The 24,033-nt window shown below is 28.4% G+C and overlaps 2 protein-coding genes across 3 annotated transcripts in view; one reads left to right on the top strand and one right to left on the bottom strand.

Annotated features, from left to right (window-relative positions):
• Positions 1–23,901, bottom strand: part of LOC142329039 (uncharacterized) — a 253,825-nt gene extending 229,924 nt beyond the window's left edge. Inside the window, exon 1 of the mRNA XM_075373298.1 lies at positions 23,891–23,901. The gene's annotated coding sequence lies outside the window, so the exon portion shown is untranslated. The remainder of the gene's footprint in view (positions 1–23,890) is intronic.
• The window catches only part of Shrm (shroom), an 844,325-nt gene that overhangs the window by 126,435 nt on the left and 693,857 nt on the right, over positions 1–24,033 (top strand). The window lies entirely within an intron of this gene.

The following is a 24,033-nucleotide window of genomic DNA, read 5'->3' as shown; positions in this document are numbered from 1 at the left end:
AAATTTTTTATTTTACCTTTCTAAGAGGAATAAAAATGACATATTAATAAAAAATAACGTATTTATAGTAGTAACAAAAAAATGCTGTTAATTTCATTGGAAACCTATGATTATTGTTTGTATTTTGTATTTCTATTTTAAAAGATATATTTATGTATTTATTTGTTAAGTTCTTCATAACTTCCATTAAATTTCCACTCTTTAAAAAGTTATATACTTTTTTTTATAGAATTGCATAATATAATTTTTAAGACAGGCTCCATTAAGTTAATAGTTTTTGAATATAATTTTTGTAAATTTATTTCTACTTATGTGAAAAGTAAATATTAATCATCAAGTTTTAAGCTATAATAAAATAAAAATTATAAATGAGTAATCTTATTTAAGAAAAAACAGGTACGATATTTGCTTACAATGGAGAGTGGGCTAAAATCATTCAAAAAGGTTCTTGAATTTCCCCTTACTACAAATTTTATTAAAAAATGAGGTACTTACGTACTAACGCCACCGCAGCTACAGCTTTATTTAAAAACAAAGTAGTCAATCGGATTTCGGTGGAAAGTGAACAGTCTCTTTATTAATTTTAAGAAATGGTTATTTATATTTATTTATTTTATAAATATAAATTTAACCAAACTTAAACTTATAATTTAACCTCAACTTATAGCTGTAGCTGCGGTGGCGTTAATACGTATGTACCAAAAATGAATTTTATCATTACTATTTAACGCAGATAAAAGTTTAAATTTAACGTTAATAAATCTTTGGCAAGTCGTTCACCAGGGATTTTTTCCTAAAAAAAATTTGACTTTTCCGTAAAAAAGTCAGGTGTACCTATTAAGACAAGGATTAAAAATATTTAATATTTAAAGTACTTTTGATTCCGTTAATCGTATTCATTAAATTTTTTCAGCCAGTTATACTGATAAGGTGAAATTATTTGATGTTTTTTTTTTTTATTTTAATAATCATGGTACAATAATTTATATACGAATAATTTGGGGGTTTGATTAACATTTAATATATTAGATTATCATATTTTTAGAGAATTTCCGTTTTGCTTCGTTAATTAAAATATTTTTTTGCGATAATGATGAGATTAAACGTCCGCTAATTCCCTAATCATTCTTTTATACATTAAAGGAAGTAAAAATTATCTAAGATTGTGTGTAAAGTCCATGACTCGTTATTTTAACGACAATATTTTTTTTATATGAAAACCAGTCAGAAGAAAAATTCAGAGACCATCTAACAAATTTTAATTACTTAAAAAAGTAATTTAATAAATTACGTGTGCCCTTAACTGCGAAGGAATTATTGTTATGTGTTGATTTAAAGAAACATTTTTCTCCGTTAGTCGTTCTTAAACAGATTTATCATGGTATCGACCGGTTATAACAGTCGAGTATTGTTTGGTCCATTGAACTTCTCAGTGGCAGTCAGCCGCATTTGACCGGTATGCTTTTAATGAGAGTAATATCTTAAGAAGCACGCTCGACCAGGATATCAAGACTGCAGCTCGGCCGCCGCCAGTCATGGAAGGAAGTTTATGGTTTATAAGTGTGGGTGAGTGACTGAGCGGGCGAGTTTGTGAGTCGGTCGGCGGTACGATCAAACGAACCTCAGATGTTCCATCAAATGGTAGTGTTGTTGCCTTTTCTTGCTCGTTTCTTTTGGTACTCAATAGTCCAGGTAGGTTCTAATTCGCCCCTCTGGATTGCCGGACTGCAATAGCTCATTCTTGGTGCAGTTGTTATTTTTTTTTTTTGTCGTTGAACGACCTTCAACAAGGACGTGCAACTCCTTTCTTTTATGTTTTGTAATTTTTTTGTATTTTCTTTCTACCTGTATTATTTCATTTGGTTTACCCCCACTTTTGTACTTTTTGAAAACTTAATTGCAGCGTATTGAAATGGAATTTTCTAATTTGGTTTCAGTTACCAGGTGATACACCTTTTTAAGTACACTTTGTTTACGTTATAATTCAATCGCGTTCTGAGAAAATTTAAAATTGATTAATTTATCAATCTAAACTACAAGAAGATTTTTGTGAAACTATGGTTTAACTTTTTAAATTGATCCGGATTTAAAAAGTTATCCATGATACTATCCAGATATATTAATTATAATATTATATATTATTATTAACATATACTATTATTTTATTAATCCTTTAAACTATACGCTCATATATTTATGTTATCAATCTTTCATTAACCCACTATACTTGTAGGTATTTATTGTTTAGTGTGCAATGCTTTTTCAACAGAATTAAAATAAAAATTTTGCAACATACAGTTTTTAAGAAATAAATAACAAATCGCCGTAGTAGCACAGGTGGTAGCGTATTTATATATTACATCGAAGATCCCGGATTCGATTCCCGGTTATGTTTTGGAAATTTATAACGAGCAACCGTAATGTAATCGATGGTAATATTATTGATTCAAATTAATTTTTAATTAAACTTAATATTAATTATAAAAAATAAATAGATAACGTGATATACCAAAAGCTGTCTTGTACCTGGCTTTGTTGTGATTGTTTAAATGTAAATATATATATATATAAAATATAAAAAGAATATATATATTCTCTTATGTTTTATATATAAAATATATATTCCGCGTTTGGGTTTCTATTTTTCTTTTATTATTATTTTAGTATCTTTCTGATAATGAATTCGGTAATATATTAGAAAAAATGAATGATTTCATGAAACGAACGATGTCTGTGAATTTCTTAGGTGTATGAATAATAAAAATCGCAGATGATACTGTTGTTATGGTACTGAAGGATATTGATCTACTTAAAAATAAATCATTATTTTATTCTGTTGTGCTTTCCGTTTGATAATTTGTAATTTTTGAAACAATATATAAAAAATTTTGCCATTTTATTAACTTCGCGCAATATTTACATTTGACATTCTATAAGTAGCTGATACCAAAAAGTTTAAACTAATTATTAATGAGAAAAAGCTTATAAAATTATCAAAAAAAAAAAAATTGACCGTGGAATTTTTAGATCTTTTAACTAGCTGAGTATCCATATTCCAAGGTCAAGGGATGTCCAAATTACAGAGTGGTTTTTTATTTTAGGTATAATACAGATAGGCATTTACAAACTTCAAGGGCTTCGGCTGGAATGTATCCACTTGGAAGGCTTTCCTTTGTACAGGGATGTACAACGGAGTTGGTTTACTGTGCATATTCGCGCACTCCCACGCCCGCATACATCCAACCCGTAGAGACACACACACACACACACATATAATGCGTGAGCTCATTGAATTAATTATAGTATAGCCTAACTACATAATGAATCTACGCTAAATCTAATAAATTTGTAATGCCACGTGCATGACAAGACTTAGTAAGAGACCGTTGGTTATATGCATATAAATGAAATTGTTACGTATAATAAATCTACTTTCTTAAAAATTAATGAAAGTTTGCCTAACGATAATTAAAAAAATGAAAATATTGTATTCCCATCGAACAAAATAAAAGTTAAGTTTATATAAAAATATTACACGATATAAGGGTGAAACATTATCAGAAAAATATTCTAGTAATGTAAAATATTAAAAAGAATGTAATTCAATAATTTTTTCTGTTCAGTTGATGAATTTTAGAGTGATTTATTTATTCATTGGTACATTACAGAACAAATTTACTTATAGTACACCTATACACACGAATAACGATAATATTTTGATTATTTTAATTATAATAATATAATCTTACAACTGAACTATAACAAACTAACTAGAATTATTAGCATATATTAATCAATGAACAGAGGTTTTTCTTCAAACAATAATATTACAAGATAAAAATTAAAAGTAAACAAAATAAGAAGAAAATCATATACATAAAACATTAAATACACTGGAATTCAGCTCAGTACAGCATGTTCGGTTAACCTTTGATAATATGTAGAGGTCGTGCTGGCCTCCATGGCGCAAATGGTAGTGTCGCGGCCTTTCATCCGGAGGTCCCGGGTTCGATTCCCAGTCAGGCATAGCATTTTCATATGGCTATTACCATTCATCTCATCTTCTGAAGCAATATCCTAACGATGGTCCCGTAGATTAAAAAATAAATGAAAATATTATATATGTATGTAGATCGTGATAAAAAATTCATCGATATTACAGTCAAAAATGTATTTCTTTAAACTTTTCGATCATAAATAATAATGGTGAATTCATGCTAATTGTTCAAAAAAAATCATTCATTGAGTGAATTGTAATAACTTTAATTACGGATAAAAACGTTGTAATTTCTCGTATCTCAGTTGGACGTAACATTCCTAAGTTCCTGCATAGTATCATTAATCATTCAGTGCTGTAGAACTTCTGTTTACGAATTTGCTATCTCGTGTTTTTAAAGAAATTCATTTAATAGAAAAAAAATAAGTAAGAATACTTTGCTCTTTCGAACTAGTCAACGGAACTGATTTTGTGTAGCTCAATACAATGTTTTAGTGTACATGAAATGTGGTTATGGTTTCATTTTTTAAATAAATTATTATCCTATTTAAAAGAATTTTCTCTTAATTTATTTAAAATAAAGTTTAAAAGATTTTTACTTCCTTGTAGGAACTAAAGGAAGTATTGTAATCGCGAAAAATTTCGGTTTTCAGAAATATCAATTTTTACTAATTTCGGCGTGACGTCTGTACATACGTACATGTGTGTATGTATCTCGCATAACTTAAAAATGATTAGCTGCAGGAGGTTGAAATTTTGAATTTAGGACTGTTGTAACATCTAGATGTGCACCTCTCCTTTTGATTGCAATCGACTGGACCAAAAATGTGTATACAGTAGACCTCTAAAACGGGGTTTCAGTATGGAAACATTTGGATTTTGGACTTTTCCTTAACTACAGTAATAAGCCCTCGTTGAAAGCTTTTCAACGATTATAATAAGTGGTACTTATTAGACTTATTAAGTAGTACAATAAACTTAGACTTTGAAAAATAAAAATATATTTAATTTACTTTAAAAAGATATTCTTGTGGTTTATGTCCTAATAATCTATTACACGACTGCCCATAAATTGAGATGTAATTGGTATATGCATCAATGTATGTTTGTTCCACATAGCAGCTCAACGGCTGAACCGATTAAGATGTATGACCCCGCGTGGGGATGGAATCCCTTCGTTACTCAATGTGCCATAGGCTAATTATATATATATATATATATATATAAGTAGTTATTTATATATATATATATTTAAATAAATTTAAAAAATATGAAAACAAAGTTATGCAGTATACAAATGCTACATATAGAATTGTCACCGCTCACTCTTATTTATCCTATATTAAAGAGCATTGTTTTATTTTGGCAGTCGTGTTTTTTAATTTTTAATATTTATCTCTTGTTCAATATTATTATGGTATAACTTTTATATATTTTAAAGATACTGCTCTGATCGATATTGTATAACCCTTGTTCTGTCCATGAAACAGAAGTATTTTTCTCTTTATTTTGTTTTCTTTTTAACTTTTCTTTGATTATTCTTCACCAAACACTCAAATGATTTTTTTTTATCAGTAACCGAATGCAATTTTAGCATACACTACCCATTATTTATCCTTACATTATTTCTTATAATAAATAAATTATCATTTATATTATCAATATAAATATAAATTGAAGTTTATGCAATTTTAGTATATTTAAGTAAATCAACCACAATTTCTGATTTCGAACTGTGAAATAACTAACTAAAACAGACAATAAAGTCAATAGGAAATCTAGAAGATTCTGAAAAACCGAAAAATGAAAGAAAACATTGATAATTTACTGATTTATTATTAAATAATTATTATATATATAATAATAAATAATACAATTTTATTAATTATTCAAACCTACTAAGGAGTATAATTTTGAAAAAAATTTCATGAAAATAATTTATGGCAGACTTCGTTCCAATTCAATAATAAACTGTATTAATTAATACACAACCTAAATTTTATTGAACTAACTTATTAAAATATAAATTTAACTGAATTCCCTTTGAATAAATTTTATATTTGTACAATTTATTTCACAAGGGGTTATAACCCTTTAAGATTGAAGCAATCTATATAATTTTTTCCATTTATTTTAGAGTAAATATGCAAAGTTACTACAACATACATAAAATAAATAAAACCAAGTAATTTTATACGATCCAAATAAGTACATGTTGATTAAAAAAAGTTATAATTTTCGAAATGCCAAATCAAAGATATGAATGAATGAAAAAGATCATGAAATAATAGGAAATAGTAATCATAAATCTAAAATTTAAATTTAGTGATTGCAATCGATAAATTATTTGTGTAACAACATTAAAATACAATAAAATGAAAACAAACAACGTGATGTATTATTATTATTACTATTACAATATAACGTGTCATTATATACTCATACTACTACAGATGGAGTACATAGTGGTAGAATATTATTTAAAGTATGAACTTATTATGAATAGTTCAATTCACATAACAGGCAAGTCATGATTTTTATTACAGAATTATCTCTTGCATAAAACTATACGTTTAGGTGCTTACTAAAAATGAGTCGTCGAATATCAAATTAAATGATCCTTGAAAAACTTGTAAAGTCAGACTTAAAGAAAAAAGAAGAGTTTAAAATGAAGATGAAGTACATAATAGTAATAAAAATGCTGAACTGTATAGGGCGTGATGTTCGTTTTTGAAGTACTGCCACGTGCTGCCCTTCTACTATGATGGTCAACGTTACAACTACGATAATATTATAATCAGCTTTACAATTACACGAAAAAATACTTACATTTTATTGTTACAAAATCGTATTTATTTCATAAAAAAATGTAGTAAAACAATAATAATAAAAAAAAGATAAAACTTTCAACCTGAAACAATTACGGTTTGTAAAAAGAAAAAAAACATTAAAATTACGAAAAAGTATAAATTTATTCTTATATAACCAATCAGACCATCCACCACTACTTGATGCAATACGATTAGAGAAATATCTTATTAAATAAATAAATAAAATTTTTAAGACTAGAATATAATCATTTTTGAATGGCGACATCAAAATATATCATAAACCACAAATTACAATATTACTCCATAGTAATTTATATTAAGCCTATTTTATCACTTAGAAAAATTTAATCTCAATTTTCTTTGTCGTTTTATTTTGTTGAAAATATTTTTCTATTCTTTTTATGAAGTTTTATTGTTTGCTAAATCTATCTATCTTTATATATATATATATCAAGAATTTATCTTGTTAAAATCCCATGCAAATTTTCCGTGGTGAGGAGAAAATTTGCGAAGTTTTCTTTTGCGACTTTTTATTCAAATGTTTTTGAAAAACTTACCTTACAAAAAATATAAGGTAACGCTCTGATAATACACAAAATTAGCAAAAACAAATTGAAAAATTTTAACCTGATCTCCGAAAATTACAAGTATACAATTTTAGTTTTTTCTTTTCCGTCTAGCGGTATAGCTTTAGAAGGGAAAGTATTATAATCGGTTCAATTTGGACATATGCAGTTTTCACCGGATCTTGACGTTTTGACACCTAAGGAACCCAAAAAACTGGATAGAAATTTTCCGAATGTTCGTATGTACGTGCGTGTGTTCTATCTTGCACTTGTTATATCTCCAGAACTACTGGACAGATTTTGACCAAACTTAGTCAGATTACTTCTATATATGGGGCATTGTTGCCATTAAATTTTCAACTTGAAAGGTAAGGGGTTTGAGACAATACAGCAAGACACCATTAGTATTTCGAGATTTCGTCTAATTAAGGTCTTAATTTTTTTAGGCAGATTTGGTAACAATTAAAAAATAATATTTTCGAAAAAAATTATGCAAAATCGCACCCCCCGCCTCAAAAAATGCTCTATATAAGCTAGCGGCTAAGTGGGTATACTGCGTCATTATTATTCCCCTTTCACCACAAAAGGCGCTAGTGCAGCACTGACGTAAGCTGTTGTAGTCGTCGGCTATGTTGTGACGTCACAGGTGAGCGGTAAAATTAAATAAATGTATAAAAATATTATATTTTAATAAAATTATAAGTATTTTAAATTAAGTTGTGTGTGTAAGCCGTGCATCAGAAAAAAGCCGCGTGACGGGAAAGTCCTACAACTGTGTTGTCAGCTTTTTTGTATTTAAATATTATTCTACCTCATACTAAATATTAATATAAAAGATAAAATAACGAATGGAGTTAAGAAAATATAATAGTTAAGAAAATATATGTTTACATCGACGAGAATTATCTTTTGTGAAATGATTTCCATTTCGTAACAGTTACATATATAGTATTACCTTCAGAAATTTGATCTGATTGTGGTTTCTGAAGTGTTGTATTTTTTAATAATTGTTTATGAATATTTATTATTATTTTTTCCTATTTAATTATATTTATTTTTGTTTGGGTATTTTTTTTATTTAGTATTGAAGGTTGTATAAGAATAATTTAACATTTTTATCAAAATGCTCAATTAGTTTTATAAATCAAATGTTTCCCTTTTACAGTTTATAAGCATATTATATATTGAAAATCTAATTTCTAAATAGTACAGGGCATTTCATAATGTTCTTCGGAGCTTCGAAAATTCATTAACAAAAAACTATTTCACTCATAAGAATAAAACAGTACTGTACGAAAGAGTACTTCAAATAGTTTTATCCACTTATACTAGCAGTTAGTGAACCATTTGCTGGCTAGGCGTCGACAGTAGAGAAAATGGCTGCCACGGGAAGCGATAAGTCGTTGTCTGTGTTAGAATTTCACTTGTCAAAGTCAGTAATTTCTGTGGAACGTGCATTTCGGTTGAAATTTCATAAGGAGCCACCAAGTGACAATTCAATTCGTGCATGGTATAAACAATTCAGTGAAACCGGTTGCTTGTGCAAGGGAAAATCAACTGGTCGTTCATCAACCTCAGAAGTCAATTTTGAACGTGTGCTTGCAAGTTTCATTCGCAGCCCGTCAAAATCGACTGCGGCTGCAGACAGAAATTAGGAATTCCGAAAACAACAGTGTGGAGAGTACTCCGTATACGTTTATTATGCAAACCGTACCATCTTTCAATTAATCCAGCGGCTTTCTGATGGAGATAAAACACGTAGGCTCACACAACAAGTGGCACACGTAGGCACACGAAAACAACAGTGTGGAGAGTACTCCGTATACGTTTATTATGCAAACCGTACCATCTTTCAATTAATCCAGCGGCTTTCTGATGGAGATAAAACACGTAGGCTCGAGTTTTGTTTACAGTTACAGGAAAAGATGTTGTTAGATGAAGGTTTTGTTAACAAGGTAATTTTCAGCGCTGAAGCTACTTTCCATATTAGCTGCAAAGTAAACCGTCATAACGTGCGAGTTTGGGAAACTGAAAACCCACACGCTTATGTGGAACACATTCGGGATTCTACGAAAGTAAACGTTTTTTGTGTGATCTCTCGTGAGGCAGTGTGTGGGCCGTTCTTTTTTATGGAAACGACAGTAACCTGCATGATATACCTGGATATGTTACAATTATGGCTTATGCCTCAGCTACTCAACGACTTCATTTTCCAGCAAGATGGTTGTCCTGCCCGTTTTCATAACGAGGTTCGACAGTACACAACATTACCTCGGCGTTGGATAGGACGTGCGTCTGAAGAACACCAACACATATGCTGTGGCCACCAAGATCACCAGATTTCACGCCATGTGATTTCTTTCTCTGGGGTTACGTGAAAGATAAGGTATTTATCCCACCAATGCCGCACGATATCGCTGAGTTAAAGGATCGCATAATCAATGCAATCAATTCTATCGAAAATTACATGTTACAACGAGTTTGGCAAGATCGAGACTTTCGTGTTTATGTGTGCCGTGTCACCAGAAGAGCACATATTGAACATTTATAGATTTTAACAAAAACGGTTTGAGTCCCTGCATCATCTCGTACAACTTTCATTTAGGTAAGTGAAATCCTTTTTTTGTACTGAATTTTTGTAACTCCTAAGAACATTTTGAAACGCTCTGTATTTACGATTTTTTTATTTAGTAGAAATGATTAAATTGTTTATGGGTTTTTATGCATCGAATTTTTTGATTTGAAGAATGTTATAGAAGATACATGTTTATTAAATTTATAGTGAAAGAAGATTCGTGTAAATAACAAAAAAAATTATATAAACATAAAAAAATTAATTTTATCGCAAAATGAAAGCATAATATGACTTTTATTGTTTCTGAGAATGCTTACCGCTCTTTTTTGTAAATGACTTAACATAAGTTTGTACGATTGAATATAATTAACTTACCTAATCGAAACAGCATTAGAATCTGTAAGATCCATCACGACTAGTTACGTAAAACTTAATATGAGGTTACGATCAAACAAACTTCTTAATGAATCTGTGTTATTAAATAGTGTCTATTAATCGATTATCTTTGAATACCTTTCTCTATTTTTAAAAGTGTAAGCTGTACGTAATACAATCTTTAAATTATGGCTTGAGCACGTATAATGAAAATAACTAATAACATTATATGGAAATATTATCGACCGTGATGATTTAGTATTAGATACATTACTAATTTAATAAAACGGCTTTCTTTGATATAAGAAAAGAAATGTATGGATTTATATTCGCGTTCATTATTATTTAAGCTTATTCACTTCTACATAAAATCATCTTATTTTTTAACGTAATTTGGTAGAATGTAATAGATTTAAAATTTCGGAAGATTTTTAAAAAAATTAAAATTCTATTTCTAATTAATACGTGACGTTGCGATCGATATCTTAACAAATTTCTTTGTTTTTTAACTGACTTCATAAAAGCTGGTAAAGTATTGCATGATTTTCCCGGTTATTGATAATAAAAATTAAAAGAGAGAGCCAAAAAAACAAAATATATTTTTTTAGAAGTGGGAAATAAATTGTAAGAAACATTTTTTTAAAGTATTCATGTATAGGTTTATCTTAACAAATTTGCTTTAGTAAAGTCTAAACCTAACTTTAACCTTCAATAGAGGCTTAAATGAGAAAAAGAAAATTCTAAAAAATCTTTTCTGCGTTTTAGGTCCGGGATCTATGATTTAAAAAGATGATAGACATTTCATGACATCTTTTTAAGTATACATTTTCAAAAATGTTTGGAAAACTATTTAAACCGAAAGGAGATAGAGCAAAGGAACAAATACATATGTTAAAATTTAAATAGGTGGGGGGGTTGATTTTTTGAAAAATCTTTTTTTGATTATTTATGTATGCATTGTCGTTAAAACATGTTTTTTATAGTTTTCTGTAAAATGCCTCTGAAGAAAATCGAAATTGGTTTTATCACGGTATTCTCCACTACTAAACAGATTTTGAAAAATATAACGAATATAACCATTGCCCCATATACAAAAAATTTGAGCCAAATTTGAAAAAAATCGGTTCCGTCAATTTTATAAGACCGAAAGTAATGCGACGCATATGCGAATGCATACGTATGTTTGTTTTTTTTTGGTTTAGTTGAAATCCTAAAATATAAAGATTTAAAAAAAATATATATATATATTCTGTTTTTGACATGATCACCTACTTTTCTGTTTAATTCTATTCTCTCTATATTCTACGGGAAAGGAAAAATTAGAAAATTCTCAATTTTTTTTTTTGTATTTAAAAAAAAATCTAAGCTTGATTTCCACTAGTTGTACCATCCTGTATGGTTCTTTTACTTTCCCGATGAATATTTGATTATTCCTAGAGCAGCTACATTAAAGGGGAAAGTATGGTTATGGTGTCAATCTTTTTTATTTTTTAAATTAGAATTTCGTCTGGTGGTCTCGTTATAAGTTTATTTTTCCAGTTAAACTTTGAGGAAGATTTTTTTAACGAGTAGACGATTTAAAAATATTTTTCATGTTCATTTTGTTCTCGTCATAATTGCTTACTATAGATTGTTGTATAACGAATTATTTTGATATTAATAGTATTTTAGCTGAAAATTAGTAAAAGCGTTTCGGTCAATTTAAAACAAAAGAAACTAAATACGTATTTCTGCATTCCAGAAATACGCTCACGTTCGGTTGCAATGTCTTTATATTTATTTTTCTGATGATGGATATTTCTTGCGAACAGTTTTTATCAATTGGTTAGCTTTTTTGTTGATTTCTTGATATTTTAAAATAAAACTAAACGTATATAATAATTAAAAGAAAAATTATTTAGTAAAACCGATTTTAAAAAACCTTCACGTAAAATTACTAATAATGCTTTTTAATCCTTTAATTAAGATTTTTTTAAGTCTTGGCTAAATTAAATGTTATTAAGTATATAATTGCTTTTAATTTGGTACATTTTAACAAAGTTAAAATTTAAAATTATTTTACTGTCTAGCTTTGTAAAGTCGGGTTTTTTTGGTTATGTCCGACTATAGATTCCTTATTCGAGCGTTTTCTTTGCATTTCCGACATTCTAAATTCTCAGTCTTTCATGACTTACTTCTGTGGTGTTTCTTTTCTTTCTTTCAATTCTCCGGAATTCAAAATTATAAACTTTTTTTCTTGATAAATTCTTTTAAAAATTATCATCTGCGGAAATATTTAATTCTTCAAACCTTTTCCATGAACCAGTTTGGTTTAATGTTTTTTTGTTTTTATAAAAGTCAAAAACGTTTTTAATTAATTTATTATTTTCATTCGGTAAAAATGTCTTTAATAACGTAATCTTCGTATTTTAATACTTTGTAAAATTTTTTTGTTGTAAATTTCATCATTAAATTTTAGTAATCGAATAATACCATCCTTGATTTTTTGGACCTAAAATGTTTCGTAAAATATTTTTTAATAATATTTTCTAATTGTAAATATAGTTAAACATTCAGAGTCGGTTTTATTATTACCAGTATTAACTAATTTATTTTTATTTTACTTGTACGAAGTAAAGGAAGCATTGTGATCGCGAAAAATTTCGGTTTTCAGATTTCAACGGAAATATCCATTTTGACTATCCTTGAACCATTTTGACTAGTTTCGGCGTACGTATAAATCTCGCATAACTGAACAGCTGTAGGATGTTGATATTTTTGGATTTAGGACTGTTGTTATATCTATTTGTGCACCTCCTCTTTTGATTGCAATCAACTGGAGCAAAATGTCCAAAAAAGCCCAAACTCCAAAAAAAATTTGGATTTTAGACTTTTTCATAACTGCACTAATAAGCCCTCATTGAGAGCTTTTCATCGATATATCATAAGTGGTACTTATTTTCATTGGTTCCAGAGTTATAGCCAAATAGAATTTTAATTAATGAAATATTTGGGTCTTACAAGGGGAAGTCACACCGGTTCGAATCAACTTCATCTCCTTTTTTTTTAATTTGAATATTATTAATTTATTCATATTATTAATCTCTGATTATAAAAATTTTACGATCATACAAAAATATATCAGAAGTTAATGAAATAAAATTTTACATACTTTTCATTTTTAAACAATGTGTATATGTAAAATAATAGGCGTACAAGGAAGTCACGTGGTATCCACATTAGATTTTTTATTTACGTATACTTAAAATTTGAATGAAATCATAATTTTTGGATGTAAACTGATTGAATCCTTAAATAAATATTTTTTTCTTAAATTTAATTTGAAATTGCAATACATTGATCGTAAACTAACTCGTAAATAGATCACTAATATTTAATTCCTTTTATTTTTGTAACAGTTATTACATGTATATCTTGTTTCACTTTAGTGATTTGAACTCAGCCAAAATAATATGGGTTATTCTTTATGCTAATAATATAATTAGTATATTAGTATTCTGTTTTGATAAAGTATTAAATATTGGCATTTCGTTGGTAATAACTTTAGACTTTTTACAACTTACATAATGTTACCTGAAACGGCTGTGAGTCATGTTGTTGTTTTTTATTTTTTTAAATCCCATTTTGCAACAGTGTAGTTTACATTTAGATTATGTTATTATAGTTTCGCAACATTCTTTCTCTCGTGGTTTAGTTCCGTTTTAATTCTGTTATGATATCGATGATAACGTTCTTTGAATATAAAATCAGGTAATTGTCTTTGTGTCACGTCCACCTACTTAGATCCTACATCTAATATTTTCCTTTTCTTTCCCAATCTATCTTCTTTCATTTATTTCCTGTCATGTACCTTCTTTATATTTACCCTTTCATTTTATTAGTATTCTGATATAATCTTTAAATTTTAAAATGATATAATAATCATGAATAAATATTTACTTAATCTGCTGATTGTTCTGATGTATTTTATATATTATTCTTGTTGATTTAGTAAGTTTTAAGCCCCTTCTTTAATTTGTTATACAGGTTTATCAATTTTTTTTTCTTAAATCGTTGGTTATTGTTGCTTTTTAATTTGGCGTCATCTTCAAGAAAATGGATTTAAAGAATTGGAAAAATAATAGATGTTTTAATTTTTTTTTTAGATTTAATTTACTAAGCATTTGGCACCGTTGGTATTAATACAATGTTTAAAATTCCACTTAGCAACGATTTTAAAAATTTATATTCGGGTACTTTCGGAGCTGTTCACTCCATAATCAGGGATTTCCCATAAGATGATAATTCAAATTCAAATGTATAATCATATTTAAATTTAAAATTGTTACGTTCATAATAGTCGGTCGTCAAGAAATAAAATTAATTGTACATTAATAAGACTAACGTCATGATGTTTGCCACTGTAATAGTCGCAAACATCTTACGGACATGATGTTCCAGTCTTGTTGACGTACAAATTAATTTTATTTCTTGACAAGCGATTATTATGAACGTAACGATTATTAATTTAAATATGATTATACATTTGAATTTGAATTAAAATCTTATGGGAAATCCCTGATGATGGAGTAACGGCTCCGAAAGTACTCGATATATATTTTTAAAATTATTGGTAAGCGGAACTTTAATTTATACAATTGTTTTTTGTTTTAGGTTTATTCTATAAGCAATGTTTTTTTTAATGTCCGTATATCACGGGAGAATAGTTTATACGTTTTTTAACATTTTTCTTAAGATTAGATTTTCGATCACAAAAATGTTTTTAAGGGTTGTAAACATTACATTTATATTCTAAAATATATATAAACCTATATATTAAACATTCTTCAATCCCTCTTAAAGGTTGTTCTCAGAAAGGGCATCCGGTCGTAAAAATCTCGCTATATATCCTTACCTCCTAACCCTACAAAAAATAATGGGAAATTCCCATTTTATATATATGTGTGTGTGTGTATATATATATACACACACACACACACACACACACACACACACACATACACATACACACACACACACACTCACTTTGTTATGATTTTTTTTATACTGAAATATTTCAGTTACAAAAGGGCCTAGCGTTCCTAATAACACAATGAAATATGGTTGGGTGCTAAAGGGATTAAATTCTTTTTCCCGATCCTTTGGTTCTGTTAATTTATTTCAAAATTCTCCAATAAATCACGATACTGTATTTTAAAATGCTTTATATAACATCAAGAGGTAAGGAATAAAATTTCTCTACTTAAAATAACATATTTCTGTTTTAATCGCTTAAAATTAAACTGAAAATTTTCTATTGTATTCATTGAATAAGATTTGTATGTAGAGTAGGTAAAGAGGTCGTTATTTTGCCAAACAGCTTGTTATCCGAAAGGTCCCGGGTTCAAATCCTCGTCAGGCATGGCATTTCACGTCCGCAAAAAATATTTCCATTCCATACTCCCACCACGCACAAGTTTCGAGCTAACTTGGTGAATTAATCTTTGTTACAGGCTATTTATAAAATCTTAGGTCACTATTTAGGGAGAATTTATGAAATGAAGCTACGTTGAACACGAGAAAATCCTCTGATATGTAACCTACAATTTTTATATAATAATTAAGACCTATTTAAACGATTATAAAAGTAAATCAGAATACAATATTACACTCCAAACCGTTTACAAAAATTTTACTATTAAAAATCATTTCATTGTTTAACTATCGAATGGGGGGCTGTTTAGGTTTAGATTTTAAAATTTCTAGTTTTTTATTTTTAGATTTTTATTAACGGGTTTTCTTTTCATCTAATTTATAGTTCTATAGTTAATAGATTATTTTTAAAATGTTAAAGGTTTAAAATAATGTACTGTTGAGTATTGTTGTACCATTTGTAATTTCTTCATTGAATCCAGTAACCTTCTCTGTGAAGTATAGGTTTATAAAATAACAGAAAATTATTTCTAAAAACCAGTTTTTGAATTCATGGAATTATTTTTTACCCTATAATTGCTCTGATAAAGGAATTATTATTATGAATTGCTTTTGTAAATAATAAAAACTTTTTATTATATACATTTAGTTTAGTTACAGAAAGTAAATTAATGTACGTGGATGTTAAATGGTACGTAGTAAGTTATCATAAATGTTACAACAGTAGAGTTATTAATTTACAAGACTACTTTAAATGCAAGCCTTGTTTCTTTTTATAGTTTTGCACTTACTAATGCAATTACGAAATTCTACTCGGATTTAAATCTCAGACACGTGTATTAATATACTCGTGTTCTCTCCTCACATATCCATTACTCCTCTCTCTTTTTTTTACAAATAATAGAGTATATAGGTCTAACCTGTCTTTTATTTGTTAATTTTGCCTTGGTCTAGTTATATTCTGATAACCGTCTGTATTTTGTCATTACTCTATTAAGATTTAATCGGTTGTAAAACGGTATATTTTTTTTCGACCTATAAAAAGCTGCTGTTATAATGAATTTTTTTTTTAATGTAATTTAAATTAAATAACTCTATCGGATATATTACATTGTGGGTGTGTATGTGGGTAAAATTTATTGATTTCATTCTTTTTTTTCTTTATGCACATGATTATTAATCTGCTAAAGCAGTAGTTAAGTGTTGATTAAGAAAAAAATATATACATTCATAAAAATTGATGTAGCTAAATTCTGCCACACCTTATACCGTAATGCCATACCTCAACTTTATTACATAATTATAGTACAATTTTAATGGCTTTATTATTATTATTATTTTTATTATAAGTAATAAATAATTATTATAAACCTATCATTATTGTAGTTATTTTGGTTATATTTTATGTGGTGTTATCACTGAATGCCTTTTTTTTAATATTAAACCAAAGTCAGATGAATTCCAAATTGTTTATTTCGATTTTTAAATATATATAGTTTTGTACATTTCTATCGATTATATTATTATACGTGAATTTAATCGCTTAATATTTAGTTGGTTCTATGTAAATACGTTCGATAGTTGTATTATATTTATTTGTATTTTTATACCAAGAATTATAAGATAAAAAGAATAAATTTGTGAAATAATCATATAAAATGAACAAACTACATTGGTAGGCTATGCATTAAGTATATGATGTTAAATTATTTGATGGAACGGTTTGTATGAAAATTAAGAGCTATAATTTTTATGTGTAGCACAATAACAATTTTCAGCAAATGAAATAGATAACACTTGTGAGATGTGGCTGAGTAATTTATATAACTTAGTCATATGAAGGAGAAAAAAGAGTAGGTCACTGAAGAGTCCTAGCATATTAGAGAAAAGAAAATAATATTAATAATCTCTCTTAAGATCGAATGAAAAAATTTACCAGAAATTAAAAAAAAATCCCTTTCGTGCCGAAAGAGAAAAAAGTTTTATATGTTTAGCATACGAGAAGCTCCATCTTGTTAGAATTCCAACAATATTTTGGTCATCTCTTGCCGTAAGGGTTGGTTATAACAAAAATTGTTTCAGACAAAAGTTTTAGGTATGTTTAGTGGACTAACGACCACTTTAAACAGATTTGATACTGTGCCTATTAAGGTATGATTTTTTTTGTCTTCGAAACTCCACTTTTTCCATCCTCTGAGCCAGTGGTTGGTGATATCAAAAAACTTTACTCAGATAAGTTTCAGGCCTTATCCAAATAATAGTAGAAACTTTAAACGAATTCGATACTTTACGTAATAAGAAAGTTATAATAATGTTTTGGTTTTTCGAAAAAGCCCCCCCTTTCTCTATAAAAAAATTGATATAATGGTGTAAAGATATAATGACAGTCAAATGCATAAAACCCGTCAAAGATTGACGGTCTTTGTGCAACGAAATATCTGCAGAGCTATTTTATGAAAGAGTAGGTAAAATTAACATATTTCTTGAAGATTGTCATAATCCGGGTGTGGATAGGTGCAGTAATGCAATGGAATTATTTTTAAATTAGAAGATTAACACAAAAACGTGAAGAATATTGTCAAACCAGTCAAACGATAACGTAATCGGTTAAGAAAAATCTTACAATTAGATAATTTAAATAAAATTCATACCTCAGTTGAATTCAAAACCAACTTATTTTCAGTATATTATAACTTCATTGAATCCATCTTTTTGTTAATGATAGGAAGGAAATCATTCTTTTTTATGGATTATACTTAAGCCAGTAAATTACTTAATATTTTAACAATTATCGCGGCTCCAATCTGAGTAAAAACACCGTGTCTAAGAGGCAGTATGTGCTGCTGCAGCGTGAGGAAGCCTAGAGCTATTCTCATTTCGTGCTACGATTCCTCTATAACATGATCGTTCTTTCTCACCATCCTTCTTTTTTTCCATATCTTGTATCTCTTCTATCCCACGTGCAGTTAATGAATATAAATCGAACCATTCTACGTTTTACTAGCGAATGCTAAGGACGTTTTTTGCTAACTTGTGATCTGGTGACAGAACAATAAGCGTAATTGAGGGAAATGCATATTAGGCTTTCTGATCCCTTCTAAAATATCTAAATTTGAAAATAAAAATATTTTGGTCTAACATTCAAGGAGTAATCAAGGAACTTTTTATTAAACTTGGTTCAGCTGTTCTACAGACAGTCGGGGGCGTGACTGTATGATTGAATTGACCCTTGTCACCTAGAACAATGTAAAATATTCATTTGTTGTTGAAGTAACACCTGTAAGTCAACTAGACCATAATTTTATTTTTTTTTTTTTTTTTTTCTACTTCCTTATACGAAATAAGAAAGTATTGTGATGGCGAAAATTTTCGGTTTTCAGATTTCAACGGGAATTTTCATTTTGCTCATCCCTGAATCCATTTTGGCTAGTTTCGGATGTTGAAAATTTGGATTAGGACTCTTGTAACATCTAATTGTGCACCTTCCCATTTGATCAGGTGGGGAAAGTATTCAAAATCCAAAACATTTGATGTTGGACGTTTTCTTAACTGCAGTAATAAGCACTCATTGAGAGCTTTTCAACGATATATTATAAGTGGTACTTATTTCCATTGGTTCCAGAGTTATAGCCAAATAAAATTTTAATTAATACAATATTTGGATCTTACAAGGGGAAAGCACATCGGTTCGAATCCGGCTACATTCCTTTTTTTTAATTTAAATATATTGATTTATTAATAATTATTAACCTCTGATTGTAAAAAAAGTTTTACAATAAATAATAATTCAATAATTTCAATAAAAAAAATATGAAAAAAATCAGAAGTTATTAGTGAAATAAAATTTTATGTACTTTTAAAAATGTGTACATTTAATTTAATAGGTGTACTAGGAAGTTATGTATTGTCCGCATCAGATTTTTTTTTGTTTTTATGATCAAGCATGTTAAGTTGTTAAAATGCTATTTTGTACAAAAAGAGAAAGAATTAATTAATTAATTTAATACCACATGATAAACACGATACGTGTAAGGCGATCTACCAAGATATTTTTCCTTTTATTATGAGTAATCACATTACGTAATTCCAAAGTAATTCTGAGTGTATAAAAATACATGTAATAGGTTGAGTTATTTCGTAAATAAAATATAGTCTAAGGACAAGAAAAGGTTTTATTGTTTATACACAGGTGGTGCCAGGCTCTCTAAGCCTCTCGGTGGCCGGCTGACTCACGACGGAAGCCCCTGCATTCCTTTCCGTTCGTCTGTACGTCTGTCGTTTTTTCCATGTAGGGGAGTGCAGGAAGAACTAGCCACAAGGGAATTATCGGCGCCATCAACCTGTTCATCTCGTCCTGCTATAAACTTTATTTCACTGACTATGCAAAAATATACAAAAGTAAAATACCTTTTGCGAACATAATGTAAATACAACACGTAATCATGAGAAATTCTTAAAGAATTTATATTGTTAAATTTATCCAGATCTTTTCTTTCGTACTACTTTGAAAATCAGTTTTTGAAATCAGAAGAGTTTTATTTGATTACAAAAAATTTGTAATTGTTATTTTTATGTCAGATTATACGCTTTAGAAACAAAAGAAAGTAAGATACTGACCTTTGTTGATTATCTTCTCGTGGTATCAGATATTACTGTGTTGTATTTTTTAGTCTCTAAAAATATAAAATATTCATATTTTAGTATATCTTTTATTAAAAAAAAAGCCGGCAAAGGTTTGCATAATTTTCTCGTCTTTGCCCTTGACAAATTTTTATTTCAAATACGCGGTAGGGTTTTTAAATTATATTACTTAATATGCAATATTTAGGATACTGTTGCGAAAAAGATCCAAAATATTCAAATTTTAAATTTGGGTTCGATTTGACTTTCTTACTCGACATTTAATTCATTTAACATTTTAAAAAACCGCTACAACATGAAAACAGATAAAATAACAGAAATTATAAAATTAAACAATAAAGCAATTCAGTCAGGTCTCAGTGGATCGTCTTTTTTAAAAAAAGTTTCTGTTTTATTCACATTAATACTAGAGTCGGATTTTCTAATAGGAAGTTTAAAAAAATTGATATTTAAAGTACGAGGGCCCCATTCATGTCTGAATCCCTAAATCCGATTAAAACTTAGGAATTTAAATAACTTGGTGAGCATTTTCATCGTAATAAACCTTAATTTTACCCAAATGAAATGTCACCAGAGCCTCATATAAAAAAATTCTTTGAACCATTTTCGAAAATTTTATGTTGATCCAGTTCGGAGATATAAATAAAAATACAGGCTAATGTATTTTTTTCCTATTTAGCCTCCGGGAACCATCGTCACATATTACTTAAGAGGATGAATGAGGATGATATGTATGAGTGTTAATTGAAGTGTAGTCTTGTACAGTCTCAGGTCGACCATTTTTGAGATGTGTGGTTAATTGAAACCCAACCACCAAAGAACACTGGTTTCCACGACCTAGTATTCAAATCCGTATAAAAGTAATTGTCATTGACTAGGATTTAAACCTTAGAACTCTCGACTTCGAAATCAGCTGATTTGCGAAGACGCGTTCACCAGTAAACTAACCCGGAAAGTTCATATATCTTTCGAGAATTTCTATTTCACTTTTTTTCTTTTGAGTTTTTTGGATTAAGGGAATCTTGAAACATTGATATTTTTAAAAAAAACCGAAAACAACAATTCTGGCCTGTAAGTATGGCAGTGACATAGAATTTTCATCGTAATTTTCTTTTAATTTTGTGAGTATTTATAAAATAGTAGAGCTTTAATCATTTTTTTGAAATATCTGAATTTCTTTCCTTAAATTTAATGAGCTTATGCTACATAACTTTACATACCCGATCTCCGTGACGGAATGGTAGCGTCTCGGCCTTTTATTCGGAGGTTTCGGGTTCGAATCCCGGTTAGGTATGATATTTTTCATACGCTAAAAATTAAATTTCCGTATTCCCACGTACAAGCTTTCAAAAACTTTTGCGGTGAATTAATTCATCAAAAAACTGAAAATTTTACCGAAGAAATTATGCTAATATAAGGACTCCCCCCCCCCCCCAGTATATTATTCTAAGTCAATTGATAATAAATGGTAATTTATTATTATTAAATTGAAATTAGTTTATAAACTCGTATACTTAATGTTTTAAAGCTCTGACCTTATTTTAAAAAGAACTGATATTAAGAGCAGATAAGGGTTGTGTGTTACTAGATTGTGGATGGACTATATTAATTCAGTTATACAGATACTGATTTGACCTCACGACTACTTGAATTAAAGAACAACGGTACTAACCCTGTTTTTCTGAGGTCGGTAGCTGATATTGTAAGCGTAATCCATTCTTAAGAAATCAGAAGAATTTCTTATCAAAGACTTCAAATTGCTTTATAAAAAAATCTGATGTAGACACACGACTTCCTTGTACGCCTATTAAATTACATTTCCAGTTTTTTTAAAAATGAAAAGTACATCAAATTTTATTCATTAAAAACTTATGATGTTTTTTTTTATTTTTTGTTATTACTGAATTATTATTCATCGTAAAAGCTTTTTTTTTACAGTTAGAGGTTAATAATTATTAATAAATCTATATATATAAATAAAAAAAATAAAGGAAACGAAGTCTGATTAGAACCAATGTGCCTGACCCTGAGATCCAAATAATTCATTAATTAACATTTTATTTTGTTATAACACTGGAACGAATGAAAATAAATACCACTTATGATATATTGTTGGAAATCTCTCAATGAAGGCTTATTATTGCAGTTAAGAAAAATTCCAAAATCCAAATTTTTTTTGAGTTTGAGCTTTTTTGGACACTTTCATTTCAGTCAATTGCAGTCAAAAGGGAGATGCACATGTAGATGTTATAACAGTCCTAAATCCAAAATTTCAACATCCTACGGCTAATCGTTTTGAGGTAAGCGAGCTACATACGTACGTACAGACATCAAGCCGAAACTAGTCAAAATGGATTCAGGGATGGTCAAAATGGATATTTATGTTGAAATATAGAGACCGAAATTTTTTGCGATCACAATACCTTCCTTTACTTCGTACAAGGAACAAAAAAAATCACTAATATTTATATCATTGATGATATGAGTAATTGTTTTTTTTTTTTGTTTTTTTGTACAATTGTTATTGTGAATGCTAATCAGATAATTAATATATAATTTACAACTAACAAAATATATATATATTTTTTTTTTTTAATTAATTGACAAATTGAAAAATTAGATTAGAGAGATTAGATTATCGACAAAATTTTCTGTTTTCCACTGGCTTTTATTTTCACTTAAATCTTACTGATTTGCTTGTCTCATTATGGGAGAATAATTTTCAGTTTTTTAGCTGTAATATAATTTATTTAAATTTTAATCTAACAGTATATCTGAAATCCTGTACTTTTCCCTTATACGTTGTTTTATATACAGACCACAAAATGTAAAACAGAAGACCTCCAAGTTGTGGGATTATGCTTATTACTGATTATATTGAGGATTAATTATTACTTATTTTATTTATAAAATGAATATCTCGTCATATATAATGTATAAAATTATTTTTACATCTTCAACCGATATGACTACTTAGTCATTTATTTATTAAATGTACGGGTAGATAGATTACATTCTTGGCATTTGTTCATAATTTTTTATACACTTATAACTAATAAGGGTATAAATTTAAAAAGTGCGCCAAATGCTCTTAATCGTATCATACATTAATGTCTTAGTAATTAAGTTTGTGTTTCGAAGTAATGTTTTATAAAAAAAATAATAATAATAATCTTAATTCTACTCTATTTAATACCTGTTATGGTACTTCTCTAAGCTTCTTGATTTTATTCACTGTATTGTTGCCAAATTTTCCTTTTTTTCTCCTTTGATTTATTTAAGATTACTTCTACCGTAGATTTTATATTCATTCCCATCGAGGGTTCATACCAATCCATCTTCCTTCATCTTCTATCATTCTAAATTTGTTCAACTATTTCTGGATTTTCACTCACTCCTTCAAGTTATTTCTTCTTTTTTTTTCAAATTAATATTTTCAACGAAAAACGATTCGTTATTGAGTTCAATATGTATGTGTGTAAAGTCACACATTTTAACTCGGATTTTGATTTGGTTTTCGGATTCAAATAAATCGTTAGAGGATTTATCTATTATTGTTATTAGAGGATTTATCCCTATCTATTATTGTTAGAGGGTTCATCTAAAAAGGGCCGCCAAAATTAAAATTTTGTAATA

Source organism: Lycorma delicatula, chromosome 8 (assembly GCF_047948215.1).
Source record: "Lycorma delicatula isolate Av1 chromosome 8, ASM4794821v1, whole genome shotgun sequence".
Lineage (NCBI taxonomy): Eukaryota > Metazoa > Arthropoda > Insecta > Hemiptera > Fulgoridae > Lycorma > Lycorma delicatula.
Note: the sequence above shows the minus strand (reverse complement) of the source record. Positions and strands in the feature narration are given on the sequence as shown.